Source organism: Gossypium hirsutum, chromosome D13, assembly GCF_007990345.1.
Source record: "Gossypium hirsutum isolate 1008001.06 chromosome D13, Gossypium_hirsutum_v2.1, whole genome shotgun sequence".
Lineage (NCBI taxonomy): Eukaryota > Viridiplantae > Streptophyta > Magnoliopsida > Malvales > Malvaceae > Gossypium > Gossypium hirsutum.
In genome coordinates, this window is record NC_053449.1 from 44,772,690 (window position 1) to 44,791,232 (window position 18,543).

Below are 18,543 nucleotides of genomic sequence, written 5' to 3' on the forward strand. Positions count from 1 at the left end.
TGAAAAAAAATAGTCGAAAAAACAGAGAAGAACAGAGCAGAAGGGCGTGGAACTCGAGCAAGCAAAATCTCTAATTGAACCAGCGAAAGCCAATCAAGCAGTTGGAGTAGCAGCGCAAAATTTCAGCTAATTGAGAGAAGGGAAGCTCGACGATTTGAGGTAGTTTTTTTTTCTTTCCAAGATTCAATTTGTAATTCATGTTGTTTACAATTGATTTTGCTTTTGTTTTGCTTGCTATGAGTGGCTAAATTACTTATGCTTAGTTAGACACTTATGAAACCTAGTACAAGGAATTTGAAAATTTATTTTGTTTTAAATTCGAATTTGGCATTCTTGAATTGCTTGTTTTATCGTTCAGGGAATTTTTCTAAATCAATTAGATTGATCAGCTATTTAATTTAGGAATTTTCTTATAATAATCTAAGTGAAATTGAGTAATCGAATTTCTTAATTAGACTTAGAGTTGGTGATGATTAATTGGCCTGCAGCTAATTAGAGCAATTACAGATTTAATTTTAGAAGCCGCTGGAGGATTTTTCTTTGATTAATGCAAGGTGAAGTCTCTAAAATGCTAAATGCACCTTTAATTAGTTAACGAAGAGATAATTAAAGGTAGATTCTCAATTATGAGTGTTTTCTAATTGAATAAAATTTACTAGAGATAGGAAGTCACTTCGTAAGTGATTTTTCAGCCTTGCTGCTGATTTAGTCTATTAAATAATTTAAAGTCACAAAGGACTTGTGTTAGGTGGATTAAGGCATCGATAACTACGCATTTTTTCTCTTTAATTTGATAATTTTTCAGCATTCACAATTTGAGCTAAAACTTATTCGCTACTTTAGATTATTTTTAGAAAACGTAGAAACATAAACCCCCATTTTTTTCTTTCTAGCATGCATTTTACATTACCTTAAGTACAACTATCTTCAAATAGATTTAACGTAAGCTTCTTCGTGGGACGATTCCCTATTTACCCTATATTACCAGTTATTGTTGGTTGAATAGGGAATTTAATTCGGTAGTCGTAAACGACAGCTACCAAATTTTGGCGCCGTTGTCGGGGAAGCGACGTAGTCAAATCTTTTTGATTTTCAGAACTTATTTTGTTTTCTTATTTTTGTCTATGCAGGTACATTAATTCCTTTAGTATATGTTATTAAGGAGAGGCTGACGAACATCGAAGTTCCCTGTTAACATCACCAATCAGCAAGACGAATCTTACAATCTCCACATTGAACCTAACGATTTAAAGGACATCGACATGGCCAACCAGACCTTGAAGCAATTGGCTGCACCTAACTTGGCTGCACAACCACCATCTATCACTTATCCCGCCCTTGATAGGCCATTAAAACTCAATTCAGGATTCCTGAATTTGTTGCCGAAATTCAATGGACTTCTAGGTGAGGACCCTTATCGACATATGAATGAATTTATAATTACTTGTTTAACTATGCAGCCAGATGGCATTGAAGAGGAACAAATCAAGCTCCGAGCATTTCCTTTCTCGTTACAAGGTTTGGCGAAGGACTGGTTATATTATATGTCACCGGGTTCATTCACAACTTGGACAGGGTTACATAAAGCTTTTCTTGAGAAGTTTTTTCCGGCATCAAGGATAAGGTCAATTAGGAAAGAAATTTGTGGCATTAAGCAACTGGTAGGTGAGTCACTATATGAGTATTGGGAAAGATTTAAACGGTTATGTGCAAGCTGTCCGCAGCATCAAATTAGTGAGCAGCTCTTAGTGCAATATTTTTATGAGGGGTTAACACCACAAGATCGAGGAATGATCGATGCAGCGAGTGGAGGTGCACTAGTTGATAAAACACCGGAGCAAGCCCGAAATTTGATTGCAATATGGCAAAAAATACACAGCAATTCGGGCTCAGGAGGTCCGACTTGGGTAAACGAAGGGATGAGGGTCAATCGAGCATGATGGAGGCTCAGTTAGCTAATTTAACAGCTATGGTAAGCAAGTTGATGACTGGAAGTAATTCGAAAGCTTCACTATGTGGCATTTGTTGTTTAGAATGACATACCACAGATATGTGTCCGACATTACAAGAAAGGCAAGCTAACGCCGTCTTTCCAAATCAGAGAAGGTATGATCCATACTCGGCTACTTATAATGAGGGATGGAGAGATCACCCTAATTTTAGATATCAAAATCGTGCCACACCCCTGGGATTTGAGCAGCAAAATTCCCGACCATATAATATGTCACAACCAAACCATCAAAACCTTAGTGCCGAAACCAATACCCATATCATGCTTGAACAAATGATGAAGATGATGTCTGACCAAAAGAAGGAGACCGATGGTAGATTCCAAGCTTTAGAAACAGCCGTGAAGTAACTGCAAACTAGAGTCTTATCAACCGATGTTAACCTTGGGAATTTGCAAGCACAAGTGAATAATCAGTTGCCCTCACAGTCAGTGGCGAATCCAAGGGATAATGTTAGTACAATAACTTTGCGAAGTGGGAAGGAATTAAGACCTATACTGAAAAAGGTCCAAAACAGCAATGAGGAGAGTGAGACTGAGGTAAAAAGGGTTCGATTTGGTAATAGAACAGAGGAAAATTTAGCCATGCCAAAGGCTGATTCACAATCATCACAAGCTAACCCAAGAGAGGTAGAAAAATCGCACCTACCACAGTCTACTGTTTCGCGCGATGCAGCAGATTTTGAGCAGGAAGCGCAAACTTTCGAGCCTCAAATAGAAGGAAGTTTACACGCTAATGACCAGCAGCGATCTTATGTGTCGAAAGCTCTGTTTCCACAGCGTTTGAGGAAGGAAAAATCAGATGACGTCAATGCCGAAATCCTTGAGACGTTTCGTAAGGTACAAGTTAATATTCCATTGATTGATGCAATTAAACAAGTGTCTAGATATGCTAAGTTCTTGAAAGAATTATGCACATCTAAAAGGAAATTAATTAGAAATGAGAAGATTAGCTTAGGCAAAAATGTATATGCGGTATTTCAAAAGAAACTTCCAACTAAATGTAAAGATCCGGGAATGTTTTCGATACCTTGTAAGATAGGAGACCTTAAACTTGATAGAGCTATGCTTGATTTAGGAGCTTCTATAAATGTCATGCCTAGGAGCATCTACGATAAGGTACAGTTAGGTTCATTAAAAGGAACGGGATTGACAATTCAACTTGCTGATAGGAGTAATGCATATCCTGATGGCGTCTTAGAAGATGTTCTAGTACAAGTAAATGAGTTAGTCTTTCCAATTGATTTTTATGTTTTAGACATGGGACCTAATGATAATTTGATTGATGTACCTTTACTTTTAGGCAGACCTTTCCTAAAGACCGCTAGAACAAAAATTGATGTTCATAAAGGGAATTTAACTATGGAATTTGATGATGAGATAATAAAATTTAATATATTTGATGTTATGAGATATCCTACTGATATTAATTCTGTGTTTGCCCTTGATGTAATTGATAATTTTGTTCAAGATGTTTATGAATTAGGAAGGGATGACGAGTTAAAAAGTGTTCTAGTTAAAAGCATTTTTGATATCAATGAGCATGAATGCATCATTTCTGATTCCTTAATTAATTTGGTTTGTGCATTAGACTCGTTTACATTGACACGCTTCAAGCCGGTTCTCCCTAGCCTTACAGTGACTGATAGGCAAGTTCCTTCACTAATTGCACCACCTAAATTGGAGTTAAAATAGCTGCTCGAAAATTTAAAATACATATTTTTAGGTGAAAATCAAACCTTGCCATTAATAGTGTCAAATGCCTTAACCGAAATGCAAGAATCCAAGCTGCTTAGAGTTCCTAGGGAACATAGAGAAGCTTTTGGTTGGACACTAGCAGATATTAAGGGACTTAGTACGACTTTATGCACACATAAGATAGCCTTAGAACCAAACTCGGTCCCTAAAAGAGACCCCCAACGCCGATTGAATCCACCGATGATGGAGTTGGTTAAGACTGAAATTTTAAAATGGTTAGAAGCTGATGTTATTTATCCTATAACCGATTCAGAATGGGTCAGTCCGATTCATGTTGTCCCTAAGAAAGGAGGACCTACAATTGTTACCAACGCAGAAGGGTTAGAGATTCCTACAAGAGTGCAGAACGGTTGGCGGGTTTGTATAGACTATAGGAAGCTGAACAAAGCCACTAAAAAAGACCACTACCCCCTCTCATTCATGGATCAAATGTTAGAAAGGCTAGTTGGTCATTCACATTTTTGTTTCTTAGATGGCTAATCAGGTTATTTACAGGTACCCATCGCACTTGAGGATCAAGAGAAGACCACTTTCACTTGCCCGTTTGGAACTTACGCCTTTAAAAGAATGCCTTTCGGATTGTGCAATGCACCAGCCACGTTCCAACGAGGTATAACAAGTATTTTTTCAGACTTTATTTCACATTTAATAGAAGTATTTATGGATGACTTTACTATTTATGGTGATTCATTTGATCAGTGTTTTTATCATCTTGTGTTAGTACTTAGGCGTTGCATTGAGACTAAACTGATTTTGAATATTGAGAAATGTCATCTTATGGTTGAGAAGGGTGTAGTGTTGGGGCATGTCGTCTCAGCTAAAGGTTTAGAAGTCGACCAAGCCAAAGTCGAGGTGATTAAAAATCTGCCTTATCCGAGTACTGTGAAAGGAATTCGATCATTCTTGGGGCATGTAGGTTTTTACCGTCGGTTCATCAAGAATTTTTCTCAAATATCTTCATCTTTATGTGCATTGCTAGGTAAGGATGTTACGTTTGAATTTAATGAGACCTGTAAAAAATCAATTGATGAATTAAAACTGATATTGATTACTGCACCTACCATTCAAGGACTAAATTATGCATTACCCTTTGAGATTCTAATTGATGCTAGTGATAAGGCTGTTGGTGCGGCACTAAGACAAAGAAATGGTAAGAGTCTTATATTATTAGGTATGCTAGCGAGCTATTAAACCCAGCTCAGTGCAATTACACCACGATCGAGAAAGAACTCTATGCCATAGTCTTTGCCTTAGAAAAATTTAGAGCATATTTGTTAGGAGTCAAAGTCGTTTTTTCTGATCATAGTGCTCTTAAATATTTGTTGCATTAAAAAGAAGCCAAGCCCAGATTGATTAGGTGGATTTTTCTCTTGCAAGAATTTGACCTGGAAATTAAAGATAAGAAAGGTAAAGAAAACCTTGTGGCTGATCATTTGAGCAGGATAGAGACTGGGGGCGTAATGAGTGAACCGAGCAATTTATTTCTCGATGAGAGACTATATAGTATGACTAGTGCCTTACCATGGTATGTCGACATAGTGAACTACTTAGTGACTAAAGAGTTTCCCACGAATGTACCTAGGCAGTTGAGAGAAAAAATTAGAAGTCAAGCTCGATTTTACTTATAGGAAGACCCATACCTTTGGTGATTTTGTAGTGACCAAATAATTAGGCGTTGTGTCGATGATAGTGAAATAGAATCGGTGCTTAATTTTTGTTATAGTCGAGAAGGTGGGGGACATTTTGGGCCTAAGAGAACAGCTCATAAGTGTAACACCCCAATCCCGTATCCGTCGCCGAAATAGATAAAGGGGCATTACCAGTCTTGAAACTCATATCAGAACAGTAAAATTTTTTTTTTTGAACATTCCTTTAGATAAGTACTAGAGACAGTCAGGGATACAATTTAAACTTCTATAAGTACACATTCAAAAGATGCCATTTTCGCATGGCTTATATACATTAACCAAAATATCCTCTCACTACTAGTCTATTCTATACATGCCATAAGATAATCCAAAACGTAGCAGTACCAAACAATGGATAGTGATAGTGTGACTAGTTGCTGATGATCCCCGAGCCTCTAGCTTCGCAATGAGATCTATAAAATAGAGAAAACAAAGTAAACGGAGTAAGCATTACAATGCTTAGTAAGTTTTAAGCAGTGACAACAGATAACTATCAAATTATAACATAGTTGTTCATATTTTTATTTCACTCTTCCTTCGGGCATACCATCCCTTTACCGGATATGCGCATCTCATCATATACAATAGGCAGATAAACTTTCACATAAAAGTGAGCTCATGTGACATAGATATATTGTGTGATTTCACATATCCTCTCACACTGATCCGAAGTCACATAATCATAGGAATAGTCTCATAGATTGCTCTCATATGCATCACATAACTACCTTATGATTTAGTTCAAATCAAGCTCACCTATAAACTTGGAGTACATACATGTTTAACCTTTCACGTTGAATATATTTATATGCAATTCTTATTACGAAGTCTTATAGCTCTAACCTCTACTCGGATTATCGGCGAGACCTTTAGCTCAGACGAAATCTCCACATGAAGTTATCGGGTCTTACCCGGACAAAATCTCCACACGTAGTCATCGGGTCTTACCCGGACAAAATCTCCACACGTAGTCATCGAGTCTTACCCGGACAAAATCTCCACACGTAGTCATCGGGTCTTACCCGGACAAAATCTCCAAGTTTCATGTACATTTAATCACATGTTACAACATTCACATCGACTGTCATATTTGTAATTCATTTGCCTCATCCAAAAATCTAATAATACACACCTTTCACCGTTTGTCATTTGGCCACAATATATATATACACATCTAGTACATATCTCACATTAGCCATTTGGCTTTACCACATATCCATCTCATACACGTTTCGCATTAGCCATTCGGCCTTACCACATATATTCATGTTCACATTTATCACATTGGCCATTCGGCCTTATCTCATATATGCATGTTCACATTCATCACATTGGCCATTCGGCCTTATCACACATACGCATGTTCACATTCATCACATTGGCCATTCGGCCTTATCACACATACGCATGTTCACATTCATCACATTGGCCATTCGGCCTTATCACGCATATATATATACAGGTTCACATTCATCACATTGGCCATTCGGCCTTATCACACATACGCATGTTCACATCCATCACATAAAATCCTAAATCAAAATATAAATTTTCATGTATTCACATCACAATTATCCAAATATACTTCACATACCACATATACTTTCACGTATACACACTGTCTTGGCTGAATCTACATCTATCATTTTCCAATATCACAATTTAGAATTCACGTATGGGTTTAATCAATAGCTTATGAGCAACTAAAACAAGTTTATCAAGGTTTACAACATAATCTCAAATTCAGCACAAGCTATTTTTCCTGAGCAATAGTCACTAAATTATTTATAACTGGAGCTACAAAACTCCAAATCACTTTCCGTTAATTTTTCCTGAATATAGACTCGTATATATTCCATCCATAAAATTTCCAGAATTTTAGGTTTGGCCAATCAATACCAGATTTTTCTTAAAGTTTCCCCTGTTTCACTGTTTGACTAATCTGACCACTCTTCACTACGAATCAAATTTCTCATTTTACAGAATTCAAAATGTGTTGTATTTGATTTCATTTGAAACTAGACTCATTAAGGAGTCTAAGCATATAAATTTTATCTTATAACCATTTTTGTACAATTTATAATGATTTTCTAAAAACCGAACAGGGGATTTCGGAGTCATTCTGACACCGTCTCACACAACTTTAAATATCTCTTTATAGGAAATTTCTTTGATCACAAGGTCTCTTTTATAAGAAACTAGACTAATTAAGCCTTGATTACATATTTTATGCAGCCTATAATTCCACACCAACAATTTATAGTAATTTTCTAAAATCACGTTACTGCTGCTGTCCAAAGCAAATTATTACAATTTGCTCTTAAATTTCCAAGTCCAAACACTTATGAACTTACCATTTGAGTTTAAGACATATCATGGCCACATCATATCTTATTAAATCAACTCATTATGTCCTATTATGATTGAATTTACTCAACGTTTAATCACTTAAAACTTACCTCGGATGTTGTCGAACGATTTCGGCGGCTATTCGATCACTTTTTCCTTTCCTTTATCCAACTTTGGTCCTCTAAGCTCTTGAGCTAATTCAAACAAATTTAACTTATTAAAGTCTCATTATGCTAGCTTATGGCCGAATGTACAACATCAATCTATGCATTCATTCGTGTGGCCGAACGTGCATGTTTATGTTGAGGCCGATTGCATACTTAATACATTCTACAAGTATGGTCACTTGTATTGACCAAATACCATTTTGTTTCAAGTTCAAAACTTGGCTAATACACATATATGCACTATTAAAACATCCTCTCCATTCCATCAATTCAACACATGCATTACTCATTAATATACAAAATTATATTCGGCCTTAGCACACCTCTTGCTGGCCGAATTTTTTCTCCATCTAGCAACATTTTATGTACTATGCCGAACCAAAAAGATCAAACACCTAGCTTAATCATTTCCAAAACACTTAACCGGCCTTTGACCAAGACTTTAAACAAAGTCTATGTTCGGCTATCACACATATGGGCATTATTAGTTCAAAGTTTTAACAAGATTAATTTCTTTGATCTTAACCTAAATGACAACCCCCATTGTTCATCTAGATTTAGCATGAATCAAACACCAACCAAGAAAACAACACCCATGGCCGAGTATCATCTTCATCACATAGCAAGATTTAAACCATAGGCTAGGTAGAACTCAAACTAACATAAAAATATGCATGAATCTCATGGAACAACATCAAACTTACCTTAACCTAGCTACAAGCATGGCCGAATCTCTTCAACATTTCCTCCTCCTAAACACCAACCAACCGAACATGAAGCAAGAACTCCTTCCTTCTTCCTTAGAATTTTCGGCCAAAAGAAATGAAAGAGGATGAACAAATTTTCTTTTTTTTTCTTTTCTTCACTCACGGCAATAGGGGGACAATCACACACATCCTTTCTTTTTTTCTTGTTTCTCATCCTACTAACACTAATATTTTATTGCCCATGCCCTTTATTTTATTAATCCTTACATAATGCACTACCCCAACATGTTTATGACATGTTTTTAGCCATAACATCTTGTCCACCCATGCTCTTTATTTTATTAATCCTTACATAATGCACTACCCCAACATGTTTATGACATGTTTTTAGCCATAACATCTTGTCCACCCATGCTCATGGCCGGCCACTACATATTAGGGGGGGAAATTGACATGCAAGTTCCCCCTTTTGATTACATGCACTATTAGGTCCTTGTAGATTAGCCTATCACATTTCAAAAATGTCACCCATAAGTCCTTTTGACTAAATTCACATGCAATTTACTAAATCGAAGCCTAAAACTTTCACACATTCATATTCACATATCTTAGACAATAATTATCATATTCAAATAATTTGGTGACTCAGTTTAGCGGTCCCGAAACCGCTTTCCGACTAGGGTCACTTTAGGGGTGTCACAACTCTTCCCCCTTTAGGGATTTTCGTCCCCGAAAATTTCTACCGATGCATAGTTTAGGATAACGTCCTCTTATTGAATTATATTCATATAAACATTGGCTCATCGATAGCAATTGTAATTCATTATTGATTTCTCATCGATCTATAAAATCATTTTCTTATCTTAAAACAAATACATAAACATTTCTACAAGTATGCACATATATCTCGTTTTCTTGATTTCATAAGCAATAATCACTTAATTTAATTCACAAATGCATTTCAAACACATATTAAGCACATATTAACATGTATAATTCACATCATCAACCCACATATTTGTAACCCACATTTTCATTCATGTATAAGCTGTAACCTAACCGAAAGTACACATATACTCAAACATCCCAATAAATATCCTTTATGACTTTATCACATCTCAATATTCAACTTAACTCATTTCCAAAAGAAAAGTCAACTTCCACGTACCTGAACATTTAGTTCATTTAGCACATTCAATCATAGTTAACGTTACCCGTATACAGTCGAATAGGCATAAAGCCTAATATAATACACTGGCATGAGATTTATTCTAGCGCATAACTCGTATATCCAAAATTATCAACATTCATCAAAAATTCTTTCAAACTTTCGAATGTCGAAACTTAATCAAAATAATTTCTTGAACAAGATTAACAAAATAGTGTCCATTCAGCAATAGCACATATAACTTCATATACCGAGAATCTCATAGACTAATTCCATAACACATTTTCAACTAAGCACTTAAGTGCACATATAACATAAATCTATTCCTTAACAACATATCCACCATTTTTTTTTCATGTATCCACTTATAACAAAATTACAGCCGAAACAATAATCAATCGTCAATTTATATCTATTAATCCCCAATTCAAACTCAAATACCGAATATCATTATCTAATTAAAATTCAACATCTAACTTCAATTCTACTTCTTAAGATTTGTCAATTTAAAGAGCGTCGTACTTGTCTGAGTATGTCACTTACTTAAAGCCATAGTCCAACCATGGTCTTACATATTATCACATATCGAGTCGATGCCATGTCCTAGACATGGTCTTACACAACATCTCAAATCAATGCCTTCATCCCAGACGAGGTCTTACATGAATCTCATTTCACACACTTAGTGCCCACTGATCGATCTCGTACACATAGTGCTTGGTTGAAGAACTCGCACACAGTGCCTCAATTACCGATTTCGCACACATAGTGCTCGGTTAAAAGAATTTGCACACACAGTGCCTCTAATCATTCGCACACATAATGCCCATATTCATTCGTTTACACATTGAAATGACTTAACTAAGTCTATAAAACATCATATATGTACACTTTTAAACATATCATCCCATTTAAATTTGAATTCGTATAGTAATGAACACTTAAACTTTGCTCAAATTACCGGCACGAAGCCTACTAGGCACGAAGGCCCGAATACACGTCACCAGCATGATTGCTCCTCGGGACCTAGCCCGGATATAACACCAGCACGAATGCTCTTTGGGGTTTAGCACGGATATATCATTAGCACGAATGCTCTTCGGAACTTAGCCCGGATACATCACTAGCACGAATGCTCCTCGGGACTTAGCCCAGATATATCACTAGCACGAATGCTCCTCGGGACTTAGCCCGGATATACCACTAGCACGAATGCTCCTCGGGACTTAGCCCGGATATACCACTAGCACGAATGCTCCTCGGGACTTAGCCCGGATATATCACTAGCACGAATGCTCCTCGGGACTTAGCCCGGATACATCACTAGCACGAATGCTCTTCGGGACTTAGCCCGAATATATCACTCTCAATTCTCATGTACATATACACATATAGCAATACACATTAGTATATCATTTACATTACTTGAATACAAACACAACATGCTTATCGACCATTCAACTTCTAGTTCCATAGCCACATACAAAAATCACATTTATAGTCATAACACTCTTTCAAAATTGCATCACTTATACCCTTATAATTCAATCCAAATCGAAATTCAAATACGAGTACATGATACGTACCTGATCAACTTAATAATTTAGGCATATCTAAGTGAAGTTATATCGCAAATTCTCATAGTTAGAAGCTTGCTACAGCTCGATCGGGATCAAGATTCATTACAATACAGCAAACACATTTCAATAGCCAAAAATCATCACACTATCATTTTATCACTTTATGGCATGTATAAATAGACTCGCGCATGCTACGTTAGTCCTAGAATCGACTAAACCGTAGCTCTGATACCAATAAAATGTAACACCCCAATCCCGTATCCGTCGCCGGAATAGATAAAGGGGCATTACCAGTCTTGAAACTCATATCAGAACAGTAAAATTTTTTTTTGAACATTCCTTTAGATAAGTACTAGAGACAGTCAGGGATACAATTTAAACTTCTATAAGTACACATTCAAAAGATGCCATTTTCGCATGGCTTATATACATTAACCAAAATATCCTCTCACTACTAGTCTATTCTATACATGCCATAAGATAATCCAAAACGTAGCAGTACCAAACAATGGATAGTGATAGTGTGACTAGTTGCTGATGATCCCCGAGCCTGTAGCATCGCAATGAGATCTATAAAATAGAGAAAACAAAGTAAACGGAGTAAGCATTACAATGCTTAGTAAGTTTTAAGCAGTGACAATAGATAACTATCAAATTATAACATAGTTGTTCATATTTTTATTTCACTCTTCCTTCGGGCATACCATCCCTTTACCGAATATGCACATCTCATCATATACAATAGGCAGATAAACTTTCACATAAAAGTGAGCTCATGTGACATATATATATTGTATGATTTCACATATCCTCTCACACTGATCCGAAGTCACATAATCATAGGAATAGTCTCATAGATTGCTCTCATATGCATCACATAACTACCTTATGATTTAGTTCAAATCAAGCTCACCTATAAACTTGGAGTACATACCTGTTTAACCTTTCGCGTTGAATATATTTATATGCAATTCTTATTACGAAGTCTTATAGCTCTAACCTCTACTCGGATTATCGGCGAGACCTTTACCTCAGACGAAATCTCCAAATGAAGTTATCGGGTCTTACCCGGACAAAATCTCCACACGTAGTCATCGGGTCTTACCCGGACAAAATCTCCACACGTAGTCATCGGGTCTTACCCGGACAAAATCTCCAAGTTTCATGTACATTTAATCACATGTTACAACATTCACATCGACTGTCATATTTGTAATTCATTTGCCTCATCCAAAAATCTAATAATACACACCTTTCACCGTTTGTCATTTGGCCACAATATATATATACACATCTCGTACATGTCTCACATTAGCCATTTGGCTTTACCACATATCCATCTCATACACGTTTCGCATTAGCCATTCGGCCTTACCACATATATTCATGTTCACATTCATCACATTGGCCATTCGGCCTTATCTCATATATGCATGTTCACATTCATCACATTGGCCATTCGGCCTTATCACACATACGCATGTTCATATTCATCACATTGGCCATTCGGCCTTATCACACATACGCATGTTCACATTCATTACATTGGCCATTCGGCCTTATCATGCATATATATATACAGGTTCACATTCATCACATTGGCCATTCGGCCTTATCACACATATGCATGTTCACATCCATCACATAAAATCCTAAATCAAAATATAAATTTTCATGTATTCATATCACAATTATCCAAATATACTTCACATACCACATATACTTTCACGTATACACACTGTCTTGGCTGAATCTACATCTATCATTTTCCAATATCACAATTTAGAATTCACGTATGGGTTTAATCAATAGCTTATGAGCAACTAAAACAAGTTTATCAAGGTTTACAACATAATCTCAAATTCAGCACAAGCTATTTTTCCTGAGCAATAGTCACTAAATTATTTATAACTGGAGCTACAAAACTCCAAATCACTTTCCGTTAATTTTTCCTGAATATAGACTCGTATATATTCCATCCATAAAATTTCCAGAATTTTAGGTTTGGCCAATCAATACCAGATTTTTCTTAAAGTTTCCCCTGTTTCACTGTTTGACTAATCTGACCACTCTTCACTACGAATCAAATTTCTCATTTTACAGAATTCAAAATGTGTTGTATTTGATTTCATTTGAAACTAGACTCATTAAGGAGTCTAAGCATATAAATTTTATCTTATAACCATTTTTGTACAATTTATAATGATTTTCTAAAAACCGAATAGGGAATTTCGGAGTCATTCTGACACCGTCTCACACAACTTTAAATATCTCTTTATAGGAAATTTCTTTGATAACAAGGTCTCTTTTATAAGAAACTAGACTAATTAAGCCTTGATTACATATTTTATGCAGCCTATAATTCCATACCAACAATTTATAGTGATTTTCTAAAATCACGTTACTGCTGCTGTCCAAAGCAAATTATTACAATTTGCTCTTAAATTTCCAAGTCCAAACACTTATGAACTTACCATTTGAGTTTAAGACATATCATGGCCACATCATATCTTATTAAATCAACTCATTATGTCCTATTATGATTGAATTTACTCAACGTTTAATCACTTAAAACTTACCTCGGATGTTGTCGAACGATTTCGGCGGCTATTCGATCACTTTTTCCTTTCCTTTATCCAACTTTGGTCCTCTAAGCTCTTGAGCTAATTCAAACAAATTTAACTTATTAAAGTCTCATTATGCTAGCTTATGGCCGAATGTACAACATCAATCTATGCATTCATTCGTGTGGCCGAACATGCATGTCTATGTTGAGGCCGATTGCATACTTAATACATTCTACAAGTATGGTCACTTGTATTGACCAAATACCATTTTGTTTCAAGTTCAAAACTTGGCTAATACACATATATGCACTATTAAAACATCCTCTCCATTCCATCAATTCAACACATGCATTACTCATTAATATACAAAATTATATTCGGCCTTAGCACACCTCTTGCTGGCCGAATTTTTTCTCCATCTAGCAACATTTTATGTACTATGCCGAACCAAAAAGATCAAACACCTAGCTTAATCATTTCCAAAACACTTAACCGGCCTTTGACCAAGACTTTAAACAAAGTCTATGTTCGGCTATCACACATATGGGCATTATTAGTTCAAAGTTTTAACAAGATTAATTTCTTTGATCTTAACCTAAATGACAACCCCCATTGTTCATCTAGATTTAGCATGAATCAAACACCAACCAAGAAAACAACACCCATGGCCGAGTATCATCTTCATCACATAGCAAGATTTAAACCATAGGCTAGGTAGAACTCAAACTAACATCAAAAATATGCATGAATCTCATGGAACAACATCAAACTTACCTTAACCTAGCTACAAGCATGGCCGAATCTCTTCAACATTTCCTCCTCCTAAACACCAACCAACCGAACATGAAGCAAGAACTCCTTCCTTCTTCCTTAGAATTTTTGGCCTAAAGAAATGAAAGAGGATGAACAAATTTTCTTTTTTTTTTCTTTTCTTCACTCACGGCAATGGGGGGGACAATCACACACATCCTTTCTTTTCTTTTTTTTGTTTCTCATCCTACTAACACTAATATTTTATTGCCCATGCCCTTTATTTTATTAATCCTTACATAATGCACTACCCCAACATGTTTATGACATGTTTTTAGCCATAACATCTTGTCCACCCATGCTCTTTATTTTATTAATCCTTACATAATGCACTACCCCAACATGTTTATGACATGTTTTTAGCCATAACATCTTGTCCACCCATGCTCATGGCCGGCCACTACATATTAGGGGGGAAATTGACATGCAAGTCCTCCCTTTTGATTACATGCACTATTAAGTCCTTGTAGATTAGCCTATCACATTTCAAAAATGTCACCCATAAGTCCTTTTGACTAAATTCACATGCAATTTACTAAATCGAAGCCTAAAACTTTCACACATTCATATTCACATATTTTAGACAATAATTATCATATTCAAATAATTTGGTGACTCAGTTTAGCGGTCCCGAAACCGCTTTCCGACTAGGGTCACTTTAGGGGTGTCACAATAAGATACTTGAGTGTAGGTTATTCTGGCCGACTATTCATAAGGATTCATACGCATTTTGCAAAAATTGTGCCTCATGTCAAAAAACCGGCAATTTAAGTAGCAGAAATCAAATGCCATTACATAATTTTTATGTTTGTGATATATTTGATGTATGGGGTATTGATTTTTTGGGGCCTTTTCCTTCTTATTTCGGTTATCTATACATTCTTGTGTGTGTTGATTACTTGTTGAAATGGGTAGAAGCATTTCCAACTAGGGCCGATGATGCTAAAACTGTGGTGAAATGTCTTAAGACCAATATCTTAAATAGATATGGAGTACCAAGGGCTATAATTAGTGACAAGGGTACACATTTCTGTAATAGAACCTTGAAAGCCTTATTTGCACAATTTGGTGTCACCTACAAAGTATCGACAGCTTATCACCCTCAAACCAATGGGCAAGCCGAGAGTAGTAACAAGGAAATTAAGGGAATTTTGGAGAAAATTGTTAAACCCAATAGGAAAGGTTGGAGCCAACGGTTAGATGAAGCGTTATGGGCCGTTCGAACGGCTTACAAAACGCCAATAGGGATGTCGCCTTATAGGGTTGTTTTTGGAAAGGCATGTCATCTTCCCGTAGAGCTTGAACATAGGTCATTTTGGCTGTTAAGCAATGCAATTTGGATTATAGTTTGGCAGGTAAAGAGCGCAAGTTGAAACTGCAAGAATTGGAGGAGTTGCGCTTAAAGGTATATGAGAATTCAGTCATCTACAAGGGTAAGTCAAAGGCATTTCGTGACTCAAAGTTGATTCGAAAGGAATTTAAGGTGGGGGAAAAGGTACTACTATTTAAGTCTAAGCTTAAACTATTTCCCGATAAGTTAAAATCAAGGTGGCTTGGACCATTTATAATAACCGAGGTGCATCATCATGGGGCAATCGAAATTAGAAGCCTCGAAACTAATAAAATTTTCAAGGTGAATGGTCACAGGTTGAAACATTTTCATGAAGGGGAGCAAGCAGCTTGGTTGGAGGAGATCAATCTTGAGATTCCATGAGAAATTGCGATGTCGAGCCAACGACTTAAAGCAAAGGCGCTTGTGGGAGGCAACCCACGTATTCAGGGAAGTTTTCTTTTATCTTTTCCATTATTATTGTTTCTTTCCATTGGTAATTTTTAATTTTCTTTTGCATTAGGGGCAATGCAAACATTAAGTATGGGGGAGAAACAATCCATTGATTTTCTAACATATTTTATGCTTGTTTTAATTTAGCAAATTTCATAAATTTTGTTAAAATTTCTTTAAATATTAAAATAAAAGAATGAAGGTGTATTTTATGAATTCAAGATTGATTGTGATTGATGTATGTCGATTGGTTGGGATTAATTTTGTTTTCAATTGATTGATTTTCTTAAAAAAAAAAAGAAGAAAAAAATTTTTATTCTGCTTAATTGATCAATTATGTGGTCCTTGTGAGGAGTTTGAGCCTAGAGAGTAAGTTGGGACATCCATGTCAACTTGAGAGGTTACTATTCGTTCATGTGTGTTTATTGTTATCGACTGTCAATTACTCTAGAACTTGCTTTAGATCTTACCGCGGCTAGTAATACATTTGATTTCCATTAATATGATTTAAGAGGCAGTAGAAATTAAGCCACAATTACTTATTAAAGCCGACCTTGACATTATTCCAATTAGTTAGCAAATTTTAAGCCTTAATTTCCCATTTCTTATGTACCTCTAGAAATTGAACCGAAGCCTGAATCAACTCACCTTCTTAGGCTAGTTAATTCAGTTTGGAAGTTCATCTTAATTTCAACATATGTTGGCCAATTTGGGGTGGTTTTTAGCTGGAAATTAAGGGCTGATTTTCTTGAGGAAAAATCAGTAAGATGCAGCCTTCCTATTGAATTCAATGAACGAAGCATTATGTGATCAAAATTAAGTGGATCGGCTGAATCAAGTGGTATGGAAATGAAAATGATGGAAGGCTGATTGAATTAGTCCTCTACTCTTGAAAAGAAAAGAAAAAAAAAGAAAAAAAAAAGAGAAATAAGAGAATTGATGACTTCCGAACGGTTTTACTAGCCTAAGAGAACTAGCTCCACCATCCAAATAAACTCCTCCCGTCCACCACACATTACCTCGGCCCCATTACAACCTTTATTAATCCTCGATTATATTTATGAAATTTTATGTGTTATGTTAAAGGTAAGATGGACAAGCAAGCCTATGGTAGTTAATTACGGTTGATTTCAATTTGAGAACATTTTACTAGCCTAAACACATTGAGTGATGAGTGTTACTAAATTTTCCGGTAAGGATTGATCAAAGAAGCATTCGTGAATTTCTTTTGTACAACATTTATTTAAAGCAGATTTTCTTTTCTTGAATAAACCAAAATCTAGGACTGTGATTTCAATGTTCATCCCAAGCATGAGTGATACAACAACTCGTGATTAGTCTTGATTTTCTTGAAATTTTTCTTGATTCTTTTTAACTTGATTGCTCAGGGACGATCAATAGCTTAAGTATGGAGGAGTTTGTTAAGTTCAATTTTCAGCTTGATTTATTCAACTAAATTATTTAAATTATTGATTAATCTTTGAGCAATTGAATTTTAATTTAGTCTAAATTACATCAACTACATTCCATGCCGTAATAATGTATTTTTATTCCAATTCAATAATTTAATGTTAAATTTTAAGCCATGCCCAGGTCAGGGACATTTGGATGTCCGTATGGGCTCAATTTAGAATTTAATTTGCATGAATAAAGCTGCTAGATGAGGATGATCATATGCTGGTTTTGAAGAAATTAAATTGACATTGGAACAAAAGAAGAAAATTTGGTCCAATAGAAGAGGAGCAGGCCGAATGTACAATCGGTCGGCAAGGGAATTATTATGAACTCTCCAAATTTCCTTCTTGCTAGCGGTGGCCGACTCTAACCGAATCAAGGGAATCAAATCAGCCTTGAGAAGTTTAATTAAAGTAAAACTCTAGTAGGCTGGAGCTATTTTTATGCGAAGGGTTCAGCTAGGATCAAGGGGGATAAGATCAAATTTTGTTTTGAATTGTTGG